Source organism: Marmota monax, unplaced genomic scaffold (genome assembly GCF_021218885.2).
Source record: "Marmota monax isolate L192 unplaced genomic scaffold, Marmota_monax_Labrador192_F-V1.1 WCK01_AAM20220418_F8-fsc00055, whole genome shotgun sequence".
Taxonomy (NCBI): Eukaryota; Metazoa; Chordata; class Mammalia; order Rodentia; family Sciuridae; genus Marmota; species Marmota monax.
In genome coordinates, this window is record NW_026695205.1 from 4,555,541 (window position 1) to 4,572,870 (window position 17,330).

At 49.8% G+C, this 17,330-nt stretch overlaps 1 protein-coding gene across 2 annotated transcripts in view; it reads left to right on the forward strand.

Moving 5' to 3' along the window:
* The window catches only part of Kiaa0040 (KIAA0040 ortholog), a 31,950-nt gene that overhangs the window by 904 nt on the left and 13,716 nt on the right, over positions 1-17,330 (forward strand). Inside the window, exon 2 of one of the 2 annotated variants that reach the window (XM_046430114.2) lies at positions 14,224-14,296. The exons of the other annotated variant lie outside the window; for it this stretch is intronic. The gene's annotated coding sequence lies outside the window, so the exon portion shown is untranslated. The remainder of the gene's footprint in view (positions 1-14,223; positions 14,297-17,330) is intronic. 2 annotated transcript variants of the gene reach the window in all.

Consider the following 17,330-nt stretch of genomic DNA (forward strand, 5'->3'; position numbering starts at 1 on the left):
AAGGAAATACTTTGTGTAACAGCAGAGTTAAGTAAATGATAGACACTGGCTGCTGTGAACACCAGCCCTGCCTAACCGAAAGGGAAACTGAAGCAGAGGCCACCGCTCGCCCTCATTTAAGAGATCTCCAGCAGCCAGCACACCATGGTAACCTGCAGGACTGTTCTGACTGCTGAATGGAGAAGGGGAGAAACAGCCACTTGGCATCCAGGAAGCACCTGCCTTCCAAAGCCTTTGCTCTCACTCACTGGTCTACAGCTCCTAAGAACCTGAAGGTACCCTAAGGAACCCCCGTTCTGCAGTCCTGCTGGTTAATAAGAAAGTCTTGAGTTACAAAGAGCAGGACTTAAACATAGTATTGGTGCGTCTTGTTTCTAACCCTTTTGTAAGTGGCTTGAAAGTTCTACCTACAGAATCCTGCAAGGGTCTCACTGACCTTAAGCTGACTCAGTTCTACCAGTCACTTAATGTGATATGCTTGCCCTTTACCCTGTGCTGAAAAATCTGGTCAAGTTCTTCATTTTATCTGAAATTATAACTCCCCATCCCCACCCCAGATACAATGTTAGGAAAGAGATGCATTGCAAAACAAAAATTTCTCTTAGCCTTTACACATTGACAGCTTTCAGCTTAGACAGTAAGAGGATGATCTTGGCCCTTTTCCCACAAGACAAAATCCAGGAGGATGACCAACACTCCACACGCTGTTATTGATTTGATCAGGGAGGAGCATCCGTCCCATCAATTCATTCAATGTTATTGAACCTACTGTGAGCTGAGAGCATGCCAGGGCCTTGATAATGAGATAGTTTCTGCCTTTAAGGATCCCGAGCCTGGCAAATAGATGCTACAGAAACAAACTGTGGTTCCAAATATATACATCATAATAGTAGTAAAACCATCCAAAGTTTTACTGCTTTGGAACAGGAATTCCTCCCCAGGAATTTCCTGAGAAGTCAATACCTCAGAAGTGATGCATGAGCAAAGTCTTTAAAAAAAAAAAAGGATGAGGAGCTTCCAGGGGAAGGGTCTTTTGGACAAGGTAAAAAGCCCAAGCCAAGTGGATGGCCAGCTGGGGAAACGAAGTGTCATGGAGATTACGCTCCTGTACAACCTCAGGAGACCTCCAGCCTGTAGCAGAGGGAAGAAGCCACTGCATATCAGGTAGAGGAAGGGTAGTTAGATTTGTGTTTGGAGAAAGAACTAATGGCCAGATGGAGCTGACATGGAGATGAAAAGCAGAGACCACAAGGCCACTAAGAAGATGATGGCCATGGAAATTTAGGAGAGGGAGGGGTTTTCACGGTGTTCAGGCAGCAGAATCAAGAGCAGAATATAGTAAGGTGTTGAACTGGAGGTCAGGGGAACGCGTGGGGCATTATCCATGGGACTCACACAGGTGGAGCAGGATGGCTCAGGAAGCTGACTGCAGGAAGCAGCAATGACACCTGAGACATATTTAAGTTGGATCTGCCCAGAAGGGGTCAGGGGGACTGAGTCAGCAGGCAGTGGGGTAGACAGGTCGCAGCTCAGGCAGAGGCCAAGGATGCTCCGACTTAACTGTCCCAGGGGCTGTGTATGGAAGCAGTGTTGATGGCAGCTGAAGTGGCCTAAGAGGACACTAGCAGGGAGGGCACGTTGACACTGAAGAGCTTGTTTCCATCAACAGATGTGGCCTTGGGCATTATTTTCCCATTATATGGAGAGATGACTCTCTCCAGACTCCAGGCTTTCCCGAGATGCCCAGCAGGGTAATTTCTAAAATGTCGGAGGTAATCGTGGGTTAATGGCACACAGGGAGCGCAGATGCATTCACTAAGTGAGTGAATCTCCAGGAATTCCCCCCACCCACCCACCTCATGACTCTGCTGTGTGAAAAATGAATACTGAGTTCAACTAAGACCTGCCAGGACCTCTCCAGAACTCAGACCCAAATCTTTACCACACCTTAGAAAAGGTGGGAGAGCCCCACCTTCACTAAAACAAGGACGATCCCCAGCTCAGACTAATTCCAGGCCCTTGCAGAATTGTTCCTTAGGTCTCAATTGCCCAGATCAGGATCTTGTATAACTTGTATGGAAGAATTTCAAAAATAAAATAAAACTGAATTTGGAGCTAGACAGGTGTGGGTTCAATTCCTGACTTGACCACTTAGTAGCTGTCCTTGAACAAGTCTTTGAATCTCTCAGCTTCATTTCCCTTGTATTTAAAATGGGGATAATTATTACTCACCAGGGCAATGGTTAGAATCAGAATCCAATTGAAAAAGAAAGTACATTTAAAGTGCCACATAAATTGTAAGCCTCTATAAAAACGTAAGGGTTTTTATTATCATTACTAATCTTACCTCCTGACTCGACCCTAATCAGATGGGCTGTGTGGGTATAGGATCTAAGTGGCATCACAAGCCCAGAATTGGAGCTTTTTAACAGCAGGAGGTATTTCAAGGCAGTGTTGATAAAAGTCCCCTCTGTCTTACCACTGGTGTGCATGTATTCTGGCCTTGACCTTTTCTACTTGTTAGCCAAAGTGGTCAGAATCCAAAGCAGCCAAAGTTCCCGTGATACATATATACGCAGATCAGTCACTGCACAGGTCGCACGGGGCTGGAAGCAGCCAGGATTTCACCAGCCTGGTCAGGAACCCACCCCACTTGCAGCTGAGTCCCCCTGGAGGGGACACTTTTTCTAATCTTCGCCACGGTGCTGGTTAAGCCCGCAGTGTGGTGGCCCTGAGTCTGAGCACCACTTGATGGCTTAGATGGGTATGTGCTTTTCCAGGGAAACCTGACATAGTGCCACACAGCGCATCTCCAGTTGACACCAGCATCCAAACTGTCAAGTGAACAGAGTTCTAGTAATAGCAGCTGTTGAGGAAGAACAGGAAGTCACCCCAGGTTCAGAGACTTCAAATGGAAAGACACTTTAGAGACACTTCTTAGAGGAGAACTAAGGTTCAGGGAAGGAAGACAGTGCCCAGGTCACCCAGCTGGTTCACGGAGGAACCAGAATCCAACTCTGCTCTTCTGTTCAGGAACACCCTATGGTATCTAGAGTCTCTGTCACCTGGAACTTCCATACTCAAGGACACGTGGACGTTCAAATGGTGGCTGAGAGGTGAAATGGAAAGATCACACCCGAAGGCTGAGCCTTCCCCCAGTGGCCTCTGGAGCAAATCAGGAGCAGAGCCTGAGAGACGTGGGTAGATCCCCTCCTGGGACACTCCTGTGCCATCCCCCAGCCCTTCTGCCTCCTCAGCCTCAACCCTTAAACATTCCCAGGAGTCCCAAAGTCCCCTCCAGTAGGCGGGCCACACTGAGCACCTGGATGAGCTAAAACCTTTTCGGTGCTTTGCCAAACTTGTCGTGAGGACTGTTTTGACTCTCAGATGAGAGTGTGGTGGAGACCAGGGCTCGAGTCAGCCTTCCATATCAACGTCAGTGTGTAACTTGCAGCTTGATGAGCAAGGCTCCCGGTGAACAATGGAGCTCCTGAGACTTGTCACAGGTGCAATAAGAGCAGTAAGAACAGTGGCAGGATAGACCTTTTCCCTCTCCAAGCAGCCAGAGGAAAATCCACAACGAGTTCTTTGAAGGGTAGTCCCCAGGGCTATAGGCCAGCATGGGTGCCCCGCATTCCCCCACATTGATCCGAACCTCCAAACACAGCTTCAACTGGGGACACGAGTCGACAGTTAGTTGGCGACTGCGAGAGGATAACTAAGCTCTTAAATGAACTGCTCACTTTTCCAGGGGCAGCTCCCAAGGGACCATAGCAGTGGCCAGACCCAGTCCCTTCCCCTGAGGAGAGACTTACTCCCATGGCTGTGAACAAGCTGCCTCATGGAGTTTGTGTCTAAGAAATGAAGTAAAACCTAACCATTGCTGCATCTCTTGGCCAGAACTGAAGAGGAGGTTGTGCTTGTAAGCCACAGCAGGCTGTTCCTGACTGTCTCTCACCACCCCACCTAGGATGTTTTTCAGTTGAGGTTTTGCTCTCCTTCAACACAACCCCCACCTCAAGATGAATAGCTTGAAGGAAAGCCTATCAGCACCTTCTTTTAGTTTTCTGGGGAAATCATAAAAGAAAATTGGCAGAAGAAAGGAAAAAGTGTGTGAATAATAGCAGTGGGAGAGTTGCACGGTATAGAACATTATTTAATCTTTAGATTGTCCTGAGAGGGAGAAGATTTAGAGATGGACCCAGAGGCTGAGGCTGGGACAGTGGGCAGTTCCATTAGCTTTAGTATCATGGGAGCAGCAGGGCACTGCGGGCAAGCTGTGTATCAACCTCAGCGGCATGTGACAGTAGCCACCGTAAATAAGAAGAAAGTGCCGCCCTCTGAGTCTAGAGCCTTCACATAACCTCCCCCACCCAGGTAGATCCTGAGCCCGCACCTTCTGCTTATGGTTTCCAACCCTAGATTCTCGAGCTGCTTCCCCAGCAGGACAAGTGCAGCCTTTCAAAAGCCCCTCTTCATGTGGTCATCAAACACCCAAAACCCTGGCCACAGCCTGCAGGCTCCAAAGAGTCACTCCAACACCACTGATCTGAAACCTCTTAGGAACTAACACTGGCCAAAGTGACCTTCTCAGTGACCAGGACCCTGGAGTAAACAGAGGTCCCTCCAGTCTTTCAGTGTCTATGTGAGGTTATCATTCGCCATTTATCCAATGGTGGTGCTAAGAATTTGAGGCATGCAAAGATAATAACCGTTGCTGCCCCCCACCTGCAGGGTACCTAGCAGCATGTCACAGCATGTGTCGGTGTTCAGCATTGTGCGAGAGAGAAGCTTCATAGCCAACAGGGAACAAGCCACTCTAAAGGCCAACCCTGCAGGCTGACCCCATCTATCAGTCCTCTTTTGTAAACTACTTTGGCTTTCATCCCCTTCCCGCCTCCCCCTCCACCTTCTGCTCCTGACTGAAACATTCCGTCCTGCCCCAAGCCCACAGTCTGCCAGCAGCAGTCCCCAGCCCAGACATCACTCGCCTAGATCAAAGCCTCGGGGTTCATGACATGGGCGACCCCCCACCATCCCCTAGGGAAACCTCCACTGGGAGAGGGGAGCAGCTTTGCCCCCCACCACACAGACATGGGCTGCTCAGAGCTCTCCAAGTTTCCAGACTAGAAACTCAGACGCTGCCCTCTGGGATGCTGGCACCAAACTTGCCTGGGGCAGGAAGAAAGCAGGGTTCTTCCAGGTGCCTCAGGACGCTTGTGGGTTCCCGAGGACTCTGCTCTTCCCTGCTCTGCCCGAGTTCCTGACCTCTCTGGGGAGAGAGCTGGGCTTCTGCTGTGCTGTGGCTGCCTGGCACCACCTTGCAGGCTGGCTGCTGAAAGGATACCTCCCTGCCAGACAAAGGCACCGCATGCCCCCCACCAGCCCGCTGCCTGGGACAGCGGCAGAGACAGTCACAGGGTGTGCACCACAGGGAAGGCCAGGTGCGCCTGACTGACATTTTCCAAGGAGTTAGATTTTAGTAGTTTGAAAAATATTATTCCTTCAAGGTGGACGTGAAAGTGAGGGGAAAAAATATCTAAACCACTGGGCCTGTGGTCCCTCAGTATTGTAGGGAATGGACAAACACACCAAAGAGTCCCTTAACACGTTTGATGCTTCTCAAATGATGGATAATGAGGGTTATGCCATTCTTCCCATGTGCCGTCTTTTAGTTTTTAAGAAATGTTGTGTTATCTCCCGTATTTTTCCACGAGATAAATTACTATTACATATAATCAGCCATTCCCAAGTGAACAGCTCTGTGGCATTGGGGACATTCACCGCCACCTTCAGCTCATTCCAAAACATTTTCATTACCCCCCGCCAATGAAATCCATTAAGCAGTTTCTCCCTTTTACTTCCTGTTCCCAGCCCCTGGCAGCCCACCTGCACTCTGCCTGGGGGGTACCTAGGGCAGGTATTTCACATCTGTGACTCATACAGCATGTGACCTTCCATGACTGGCTTTTCTCACTTAACATGAAGTTTCCAGGGCTCATCCGCGTTGAGCCTTGATTGGCATGTGTTGCTACTTGATTGTTTTATGGCTGATTAGTGACCCATGGTATGTAAAGGCCACGGTTTGTCTATCCATTCACTTGTTGCTGGACATTGGAGAGATTCCCACCTTTGGGCTGCTGTGATCGTGTGAGCATGAGATGAGTTGGAAGACTTATTTTCCATTGGTCTGAACGTGTAGCCAGGAGTGCATTGCCAAATCCTATGATAATGAGGACTTGCCAAACTGCTCTCCCTTCCCCTACCTTCTTATCAAGAAACTTAAAGATTCATCTTCCTTTCTTGAAAATAATGTACATATTACATGGCTTACATTCCAGGGCCGGGTGTCTTTTTTGATGCTTTTGATCCTGGGCTTTAATAAGAGATATCAAATCTAGTGTCCTCAAGACTCATGGTTGCTTAGATGCTTGAGATTAAAAAAATATATTTGGGGTGCATTGAAGCTCCTCCTGGGTGTAACGGAGCAGGAAGCAGCAGCATTTGTGGAGCTTGGGTGGGTGCTGGGTGTAGCATGAGCCCTTCCTACCTCCTCTCATTTAACCCCGATTTCGGCTCAACAAGAGGTACTGCTGCTATCCCGCTTTTACAGATGAGGAAATGGGGTTTCCTCAGGGTGAGGGGCTGTCCCCGGCTCCTACTCAGGAACTCACCTGCAGAAAAGCTCGGGAAGCTGCTGTAGTGTCAGAAGCTTACAGTCTGTTTCGGCAGGTAGATTACAACACAATTCAGCTGCGAATGCTGTGGTGGCATCACAGCGGGGCCCAGGGGACCCCGAAGAAAAGCACTAAGCCCACCTTTGGGCAATTCATTTCCCAGCCTTTGGGCTCCCTGGTAAAGTCCGAGCCTCTCCCTGCCCCACCTTTTGGGACCACCCTCCACCACAGCATGGCCAGGGCACAGTGTCTGGCACAGAGTGGCTGCTCGTCCCATGTGGGTTAGTAAACACGTGCTGTCTACGCATAAAACCTCCAGCCCTATCTGGCTGTTATTGGACCCAACCCCTGGGGCCTGTCTTTTAACTCAGACAGGATCAGCAAAGAAGGAAGGAAAAGAAGGGATGGGAGGGCACAGGAGGTCTTTCATGCGGCCTGGAGAGGAGGGTCTAGAGTGGTAGGAGATCCTAGAGAAGAAGTAACTGGGCTCCTCCTTGCATTTCCCCATTTCGTCTCTAGGTCTTATTATCGCGTCACTCAGCCAACAGGCACCTGGCACAGGAGCTCCCTGGGAAGGTCGAGACTCTGCCCAAACGCGAATTCCCACCGCTCTTTCCTGGGTCAGAGCTCTGTCGTGCCTATCACTTACCCGGGATCAGTCATCTTCTGCTCTTCTTGGCGAAGGGAGAATGGCAGAAACCCTCAGGAGGCCTGGTGCCTTGTTTAGACGCGGGAACTGCCCTGACATGACTCCGGCTGCATTTTTTTAACTCACTTAAACACCTCTGTGAGTGCCGACACTGTGCTAGAGGCTTGGGGAACTTTCAAAACAAAAAGCAGGCACAGATTCACCCCCAGGGACCTACCACCCAGGAGCCTGCAAGCACCTAGCTGCACCTCCCACCCTTCTCCCTTAGAGCCGTGAGAAACTGCTTCTTCCTGGGATCTCTGCTCACTGGTGCCACCATCTCTTTGCCCACTGACAGGGCTCAAGACCATGCCATCTTGGAATTCCTGGGCCTGTCCCATCCCTGCTGAGCTGGGTCCCCAGGTGTCTAGCCACTTTACCGGATCCACACGCTGCCACTTGGGCTGCAGCCCCAACTGTTCTGCCCAGGCCCCAGTCCTGCTCCCCTTGCCCTGCTGTAGCCCTCCCCTGCTCTCCCACCCCATGGCCTGACCCTGCAGAGGCCTCCAGAGGTGTGTGTAGGCACACAAGCCCGGTGCCAGTGGAAGTAACACAGCCCACACACCCTTAGCTCCAGTTATTTTCCATCCCCAAGCCATAGCCAGTCAGTTGGTTAGTCAGTCAACAAGCAGGTACAAGCATCCAGCCAGGCCCAAACTAGACCCCGGGGATCACTAGAGAGAAGGGTTCTCCCTGGCTATGTCGAGCAGGAAAGCAAACACCAACAGCATGTGTACGCCAGGAAACAATAACCTCGTGCGTCCTCAGGGAGGGCAGGAGGTGGAGGAGGAGGAGATTTTCAATTAGGATGGTCTCTGTGGAACCAGAGACTCCAGAGAAAGCCACCAAGTCTTCCCTGTCCTCAGGTCCCTTTGGTGGGAGCTACACAGGCCAATTTTTGCTTGAGCTTTACACTCCTGCTGGCTCTGAGATAATGGGGCATAAAAGGTGTCTGCTGGGTACGAATTTGGGTGTTGTCACTGGGGTCCCTTCTGGTTGCTCAAGCCCCTCCCCGGGGGACCACAGCAGGCATCTCAAGCTCAAATGTTGCCAGGGGCCTGATGGACGAGGGCATTCGTTGGACATTTATTCCAGGCCAGGCGCTGTTTTAACTACGTTAATTAAATTGGCCTGTGTAGCTCCCACAACCATCCCAGGATGGAGGGGCAATTCTTATCTTCCATTTAGAGTTGAGGAAACTAAGGCGCGGAGAGGGGGGGACCTTTACATGTGCCGCTAGCTAGGGAGGGGTGGGGCCAGGCTTCAGCCAGGCTGCCAGTCAAAATGGGGGACGTAGGTGGTGACGAGCCCAGGGAGGGCGCGCTGGGCCAGCTGTGGGGCCGTGGATCAGCAGAACCCGTTCACTGCTCTCGTCTACCTCGTGGGCCTGTTTGCAATCTCTGATCCACCAGCTGATCCAGGTTGGCCTTTCTGAGGGAAAAAATATCGTATGGTTTCAAAAACCTGTGCTAAGTGTTGACGATGTCGTTAAACAAGTAGGCGAACAGAGTGTGTGTGAGAGAGAGAGAGGAGAGGGGGAGAGGGAGCCCTTTGAATCAAGTAGGACTGGCTGAGGTTACCCAGAGCCTGGTGACGGATTTGGAATCAGGGTCATCGTCAAGTTAAAGAATATACAGAGACTGAGTATGGTGGGGATGGGGAGGAGGGAGGAGGAAGAAGACCCACTCTTTACTCAGGTTTCTTAACCCAGTGATCTGCCGCCTTGGTCAAACGTGGAAAGCCTCTTCTGAAGGTCCTTAGGCCTGGGACATCATCAGCCACCCTACCCCCATCCTGTCTGGGGACATTCAAGTCCTAACACCTTACAAGGTGTGGAGAGAGGAAAGTTCCCGTGGTTGTCCTCCTCCATGGGCCACAGCCTTCAGGAATCCCTGCATGTGCCGGCTGCCTCCCAGAATGCCCTGGTAACCGGAGCTGCTGCTACAGAAGGAGCTGAGGGAACGTCCCCACAGGGGAGGTGGGAACCCTGCAGATCCGGCCACAGCCGGGCCACCTGGGCCACGGACTCTTCCTCAGAGCCAGCTGTGCTTTCTTGAGCAGCCTGGAATCCCCTTTCTTTCCCAGCCCTGCTGCCTTTAAACACCCTGTGGGTTCTCACTCAAGTCTCACCCCGCTTAAAGCCTTCACCGACTCCTCAGTGGGATCAACAGCTTCCGTTTCCCTGGGGCCACTTAACGAGTCCATTTCCCAACAAAGCAGCAGCTTCCTGGAGTTGACAGTCTCTGTATGAGGTCAGAAATCCTCCCAGACTTCTCACCAGGCAGCACTATCTGGAAAGCCTTAGGAGAGGGAAGTCCTCCATGCGCACAGGAGGTGCTTGACCAGCGTACATGGAGTTGGACTCTCTGCTGCCCTACGTGACCGCGAGGGCAGCTGTTGGCATCTGCTGTGTCCATGGTGTCAGCAACCCAGGCCCAGCAAAGGGAGAAAGGAGGCAGCAAAGAGAGCTCCCCTTCAGGGACCTGTGGCAGTAATAACAGTGGGGTTACAAGACGCGGAGTAGGACACACACACGTGCTACTCGGTTGGCCTGGCAGCCGGAAATCACCAGATGAAATGCCATCCATTCAAGAACACTGGTGCTGTAGTCAGCTTGTTCGCTGCTTGGACTAAAAGACCCTTCCAGAACCCGTTCACTGCCACCTCGCATTGTCTCACTCCTGAGTTTTGGGGGAACACCTCACATCCAAACCATAACACTGGGAATTCCAGGAGCATATCAACCCAGGCTTTCCAACAACAAGGGGGCAATTTCACTTCCAAGTAATGTCATCTTAATATTCAATATGGCACCCCACAACAAGACCAAGGTCCACTAAGGCCAATGGTCTTTGTCCACAGAGTGTGCCTACCCTGGGACGCCCCAGCATATCTGGCGTCTGAACATGCTGCCTCGCTGAAAGAATTCTCCAAACCCAGAATACTGAAATTCCAATTGGCAGATTTTTTTTTCCCGAATATCTTCTTTTATCTGATGACAATGTCGTGTGTGAACCTAGAGACCAGTGTGGCATTGTGGAAGCAGCACTAGGTGGACAGGGAGAACAGCCTTGTCATCTTTTATTAGCTGTGTGTGAGACCTCGGACAAGTCATTTAATTTCAGTGGGCCTCAGAGTACTTTCATCTATAAAACTGTTCTTTCATTAATTTAGCAGAAATTTCCCAAGGACAAAATATGTCCCAGAAGTTGGGGGAGTGGTGATGGAAATAGATACCATCTATTGTGCCGAAACAATGATGATTAAATAATAAACAATTACCCTAATGCTGGTTGGACATGGTTACAGTAAGGTACAGTGCAGGTCAAAGAGCAGGGCCCTGACCTTTAACAAGGTCAAAGGTTTCCCAAGGTCTCTGCCGAGACTCTGAGGATGAATACAGGCCAGGGGACTCGGTGGTGGTGACTGGGGAACAGCTGTGGGTTCCACATAGAGAAGCTCGTGGGAAACCCCAAAGCAAGAGGAGAGTCACAGATCTCAGAGTGTGACGGCCCTTGACCAACGTTCCTGTCCCCTCTGTGTTGCTCTCCAGGGCCTGCAGCAGTGAAGAGAGCGTCACGCTGGGAAATGGGAAGGCTGCAGCCATCTGCTGTGGCCACCAGCCAGCTTTGCAATGCTAAGCAAATTTTTGCTCTTTACAAGAAATCCCTCCCCTTTCACATTTCAGAGGGTGGGAAGAAGAAACCTTTGCAGGAGCGAAACATTCAGATGAGTGTTAATGTTGGTAGGACTTTTCCTAATCATAAATAAAACCAAGGCCTGTTTGGGTGTCAGTTCCCAGACTGGAGAAGTGATCTCATCAGTGGTTTTATCTCCTGCCCGCCCCCCCCCCACCCCGCCCATTCCCAAGGGATCTGGAGATAAATAGCAGTTTCTTTCTGATCGGTTTGGTGATATTTCATTTCAGGTCATAATCAGATTTTGTCTAAGGGAGAAAGTGTGCTATTAATAAAAGGGTTTTTTTGTTGCAGTATCTGTGATGACTCTACGCAACTGGGTAGGGCAGACCGCCAGAAGGCCTAGGGGTGGGGGCTTCATCCTGCATAATCCTCAGTGCTGGCACGGAGTCCTTTTAGTTAGGAGTGAGCTCAGGTAAGAGGACGTGGAGACTGAAACATGGATACCAGTAGGTCCCCTCTGCTCACCACTTCTGAGGCCTTCCTGGGGTCCATTGCCACAAACCCATGCGAGGCTTTCAGAGCCCTGGTTAAATCCCACCAAACTAGCTTGCACGGCCCCCTTCCCACTCTTTCTCAGACGATGTCTTCACTGCCATCCCAGTCTCAGACCCTGTGCACTCACCCAGTACCCCCGCCCCCACAGCATGCCATTCCTCCATGTGAGAACATGCAGCCCCACAGCAGCCACCTCCTGCACCCCTCCCCCAAAAAACCTAAGCCAACATCCATCTCTCTCCTTCCTAAGACTGCGTGCATCTGGCACTTGCTGATATTCAGTTTAGCATTTAATTGCTATCATTTTTTTAAATTAAATTTTTCAGAGAATTTTCAGATTACAGAGAACTTGCACGAGTATCATATTTGACCTACACAGTGACACTGGATGAGTGAACTTGTGACTGGCACCCTAGGCCAGAGGCCTGCCTCCAGGGGTCTCCATGAACCAGATTGGGCCCCCTGCCCCAAGCAAAAAACAACATGGTGAAAAGCAGGGAAAACTTTAATCAGTATGGCCACGTTGAGAAGGCAGAGTGAGACCCAGCATCTCAGCCTAACTTCAGGGAGCTGACAGAGCTTTAGGTCCAAATAGGGGAAGGAGCGGCAGTGGGGCTGAGCGGGCTGTATGACTGGGCTGCCTTGGTCAAGTGTGGTCTGGCTGATCACTCTCCAGTTCTGGTTCTGCAATGCTGGGTTTCTGTTCTCACGACTAAAAGGCTCAGGGGTCACTCCAGTTGAACTGGGCTGACTGGGCTGCACGAAATAACCACACAAGAGACACAAATACCTTTTTCTTTGGGGTTGCTGTGACGGCTCCTCTGACCTTAAGGGTCCGCAGAAAGAGAGAGAGAGAGAGCATGCGCTGACCCCTTTTATTGAGGAGAAGCTACTCAAATGAGGCAAGGGGTCAGGTTTCAGGGGGCTGAGTCTATCTTCATGATGTCCACTGTCAGCAGGTTGACTGACACCTGGGTAGGCCACACCCAAGGGCACAGTAAGAGGAGGGGACACACACAAGGCACTTCCATGGAAGATTCTATCCTAAACAGGGCAAGGGGTTATATTACAAAGGAACAGGTGAGCATAGCTTCACCCATGGGGCTGCAGCAAGACACACCCATTTCTGTGACTGAGCTCCTCAGCACCCAGCTGGGGAGTGTAACTCAGTCACCAGTAAGGTTGGCCTCCCACTCTGCAACATAGCAAAGGAGAAGTCCCTATCACTTGAGGGGACAATTGCCACTTGTTGCTCAGGATGTTTATCCATGGGCATGGATCCTGGAAGGGGCAATTCCGCTCTGTGAGGTGATTGTTCCCACTCTTCCTGGGAGGTGTAGGACAATGAGGGAAGCCTTTTAAGCACCACCCCAGGGCTCTGAAACCAGACGCTGCAAACCTGGCCTTAATCTTCAACAGGGATGAGATAGTTTGGGTAAATTTAGGGCAAATAAACCACATATTACTCATTTTTTAAATGAACATTCCTTAAATGATTAACATGCCTAGGTGCAGAGCTTAGCAGGGACCTGACGGAAAGCTTAAGGAGACAGATACAAAATGAAGGCAGAGGGTCCCCTGCTCTATCCCACTTTCACTCACGCAGAGGGCACCCGCAGGTCTAGATAAAGAGTCACCCTTCAGCAACGACAGCCTCTCTAAGTCCCTGCTCCAAAGTCAATGTCACTGATGTCTTCACCGCCCAAGGAGGAGGAGCCTGAGGCTTCTGAGGTTCCACGACTTCGCTGCCACCTGGCCCAGCAGGCAGGACTTAGAGTGTTCTGAGTCTCAGGAAGAAACTCACTCGGGGGGGAACCAGGTCATGCATTTCCTTTTACCCCCGCTCAGTACCATGTCAGTCACCTCGTAGATACTTAACTCATGCTTCTTGAAATGAAATTCATATATAACTGAGAAAATCATTCAAATGGCACCTCTCCTTGATGCAGATCATTATTATTTGTACACATCAAGCCTCTTCAAGTATAAAGTATGTCGGCAGCATCGTTTTTATTAGTGACTCGGTAAGCAGCCTGAGGTCGACCCTGCATATTCTATAACAAAGCTTCCCTGACCCCAGGGACGTGAGCGGCCCCACTGCCTCCTGGCGATGGCTGGAATGCACTTGTCGGAACTTGCTCAGCTGGGTGGACATGCTCCACAGGCCCTAGAAAATCTGGAGTCATTGTGCACCTGGAGGACCCAAGTCACCCAGCGTGGAGCCAGCAGGCGGGCCTCTGCTTTTCTATACCACAGGCGAAAGAGCTGCCCGGGAAGGGATGAGAGTGCCATCCCTCCATCCACTCTGGCTTGAAGGCAGGAAGACCCCCCAGGACTGGAGGAAATCTCTCAGGAATTTCAGGCAGAAACTTTGACACCAGGTGGAATTAAGGAGTGGCTTTTGTTATTGCCCCTTCTTCAACCTAGAGTGTACCAACTGTGACTCTGAGTCACAGCCCCAGCGTACAATCACATGCATTGCTGCTTTGGTCCAAGGACCCTGTCATTCACTTTCCAGGTGCTTGTTCTTTAGGAAGCGTGTGCCGGCGATGGAACATTTGGAACAGTACCAAGGACTGAGAGAGAAGTCATTTCCAGCACTGTCCCCAATTTCCTTCCAAAGAGACAACACATGCTATCGTTTTCTTGTGCACTCTTTTAGATTTTATCCCATTTTGAGATGAAGAAAACGAGGCCCAAAGCAGCTGAGTGACTTTCCCAAGGACACACACTGAGTAAGTCAGACCTGCTTCTCTTACTGCACTTGTGACTCTTGAACTGTCCTTCAGCCAAGATTTTGGCTCACATGAAAACACACAAGAGCATAAACAAAAAACAAACAAACAACAAAAAATAAAACCAGGAAAAGTGAAAGCCAGATCAGGAGGCCTGGGGCCCACAGGCTGTCCGTCAAGGAGCCTGGCTGTCCAGCCCTGAGGGGAAATGCAAGGTCATCTGCCCCCTTCACTGGCTGCTCCAAGCCAAACCCAACCCAGGACCCTTTCCTGCTTTCTAACTAGCAGGGCCACAGGCCAACTTTCAGGTTGTTCTGCTCTATCAAAGAGTCTCCGCCAACATCCATTCCTTCAGGACTTGGACACCTTGATGGCTGGTCTGATAAACAGCGTGTTCTGGGCTGCTAGAGGGAGATAAAGTGTATAGTGTGCCCGGCCCTGAGGCCAGAGCACAGAGAGCCCTGAGACAAGGGCTGAGTTCCCTAATCTCTCCCACCACCTTACCGTCTCCTAGGAGCCTCAAGAGCATTCCAGAAAGCCTAGATGTCTCCAGGCACAGACAGAGCAGAGGCAGGGTGGAGGGTAAGGAGGAAGGAGATGAGGCCAGGGGATGTGTGTGTGCACACAGTGTGGTATTGATGGGGCCTCCCCTGCGATCCCCCGCCCCCCTCAACAATTCCTCTCATCCGTACTCCCAAATCATGCGTTTGCAATAGAGTAGTCTCCCCTCACCTGAGTGGGGTACATCCTAAGACCGCCAGCAGTCTTCCCCTATAAATACACACCTAGGATAAAGTTTAATTTATAAATTAGGCACAGTAAGTGATTAACAACCACAGCTAATAATAAAATAGAATCATTATAACAATACACCTTACAACAATTTAAAAGAATTTATTTTTAAAATATAGTATAGGGCCAGGAATATAGCTCAGAGATAGTGTACTCGCCTAGTATGTCTAAAGACCTGGGTTCAATCTCAGTACCGTGAAAAAGACCCTATCATTCACAGTCGTTTGTGTTCTCTATTCCAGTATTAGAACTGCCAGCATTGCCACTCTTGCAATGAGAGAATATTATTAAGTGAAATAAGTGGTATTTGAACACAAACACTGAGATAGCCTGACATGCAACCTAATAACCCAGATGGCTGCTAAGCGCCCACTAGGCAGGTAGCATATACAGTATGGATACGCTGCACAAAGGGATGATTCATGTCCCAGACTGAACAGAAAGGACCAGTATAAGATGTCATCACACTGCTAAGAATGGTACACAATTTAAAACAATTTAAAGCAATGGGTAACTAGGTCTGCAGAAAGTGAGACCCTGGGTAAGGGGGAACTACTGTACTTTCAGTTTCCTTTGGGAAGGGCATTTCTGAGATGGAAAGGAAGATATTTGGTTACAGGGAGGGGCGGAGCCAGAGAGGTTTAGAAGCAACAGTATGTTTACAGTGCAGCTGCACTTAATGAGACTGGTGGGGGTGGGGGTCATCTGTAGCAAAGAAATTAGATGCTGAAGCAAAAGGAGAAAGGGGAGGAGGAGAACCGCCTGCCTGGCCCTGAACAGTGTTCAATGAATACTTTAGCTCTCTCATATATGTCCTCTGCATTCATCAGCTATTAATTATCAAGACTCTAAGAGGAAGGAGCCTCCAGGCAGTGTTTGGAATGCAGATTTACACCCATGCAGAAAGGAAGTGGAGGCTGGTCCTCAGGCAGTGTGACTGCATAGTCACCCTCTGGGGTGGAGGCTCGACCTGAAGCTTGTGACTTCGAAATATACCACACTGTACATTCCACCAGGATGAGTTGTTATTGAAATGCGACTATTTCTGCTCACTCACTGTGTGATTTGGCCTTTACATTTTAAGCTTAATAGTGTAATAAGGTAGCGTTTGGCTTTTAATCGCCCTGGACTTTTGTTAACATTAAGCGAAAGGAGGAAATGGAAAGGAAAGTGGAATTCTGTCCTGCTTTTGAGTTGCATAATTGTATATTTTTGCCGCCCCATTAGTTTTCAACTACTCCAGCCTATAAACCTCTCTCACATCACCACGGAGGAAAAGAAGTCAGCCGTTCTGTTACTGCTGCAAAGTTTGCAGAACTCTAAATTCCCTTCTCTGGCATTAAGGAGAATTGTGCAACTTTTAATTGAAGGTCTATTTTTTAATTACCACCTGTGTGGGAGGCCAGGAATGACACAAGTGTTTGGTTGTCCTCTTGCTGTTTCAAAAAACACTCCTTCCCTCCAAGAGGATGTGACGTTTGGAGACAAGCATCAGTGTTTGGAGTGGGCCAGGAACAGAACTCTCCCTTTATTTGTAGAGCAGAAAAGGCACTACCCCACCCCAACTGCTGCTAACTCACAGATGACCTCAGAGGCTCCTGGTTCCAAAAATAAAACCTCACCTAGTCACTTTCCACACCCATAAAAACCAGCTCCAAAATCTTTTTCCGAATGAGAGCTGGGCCTTTCACCGTAACCATGACTACAGGTTTTATGAGCACTAACACCCGGATGTGGTCAGATGGGAGATAGACAGAGGGTGAGTTGTAGCAGAGTGTACACTCGAATCCTCCACATTGGAAATATAGCTCCTGATGACTGTGATTCATAAAAGACCAGGGAACTGGAGGGGAGGGAGAGGAGGGCCCGGGAGTACAGCAGCAGGAAGAGCTCAGTGTTCTAATTTTAGCTTTAATTCAGCTTTTTAATACAGTCCTCTGAAATACTACCACCTTCCATTTAGATTGCAGTTCCTCCTCTCAGTGTTCTTTCACGTGTCTTGGCTGTTCTTGGCAACCATATTGAGAGATATCCAGGATGGGTAATGACCTCATTTCTCAGACAAGGAAAGGGCACAGAAAGCTTAATTTTGTCCAAGGTCAAAGGCATGGAGGACAACTGAACTGAACTAGAACTAGGTCCTGTGACTCCTAGCTTCAGAGTCTCTCCACCTCCCTCTCTGCAGCATTTGGTATCGAGCCCAGGGATTTCTACATGTGTACGAGATCCTCTGGCAGACATC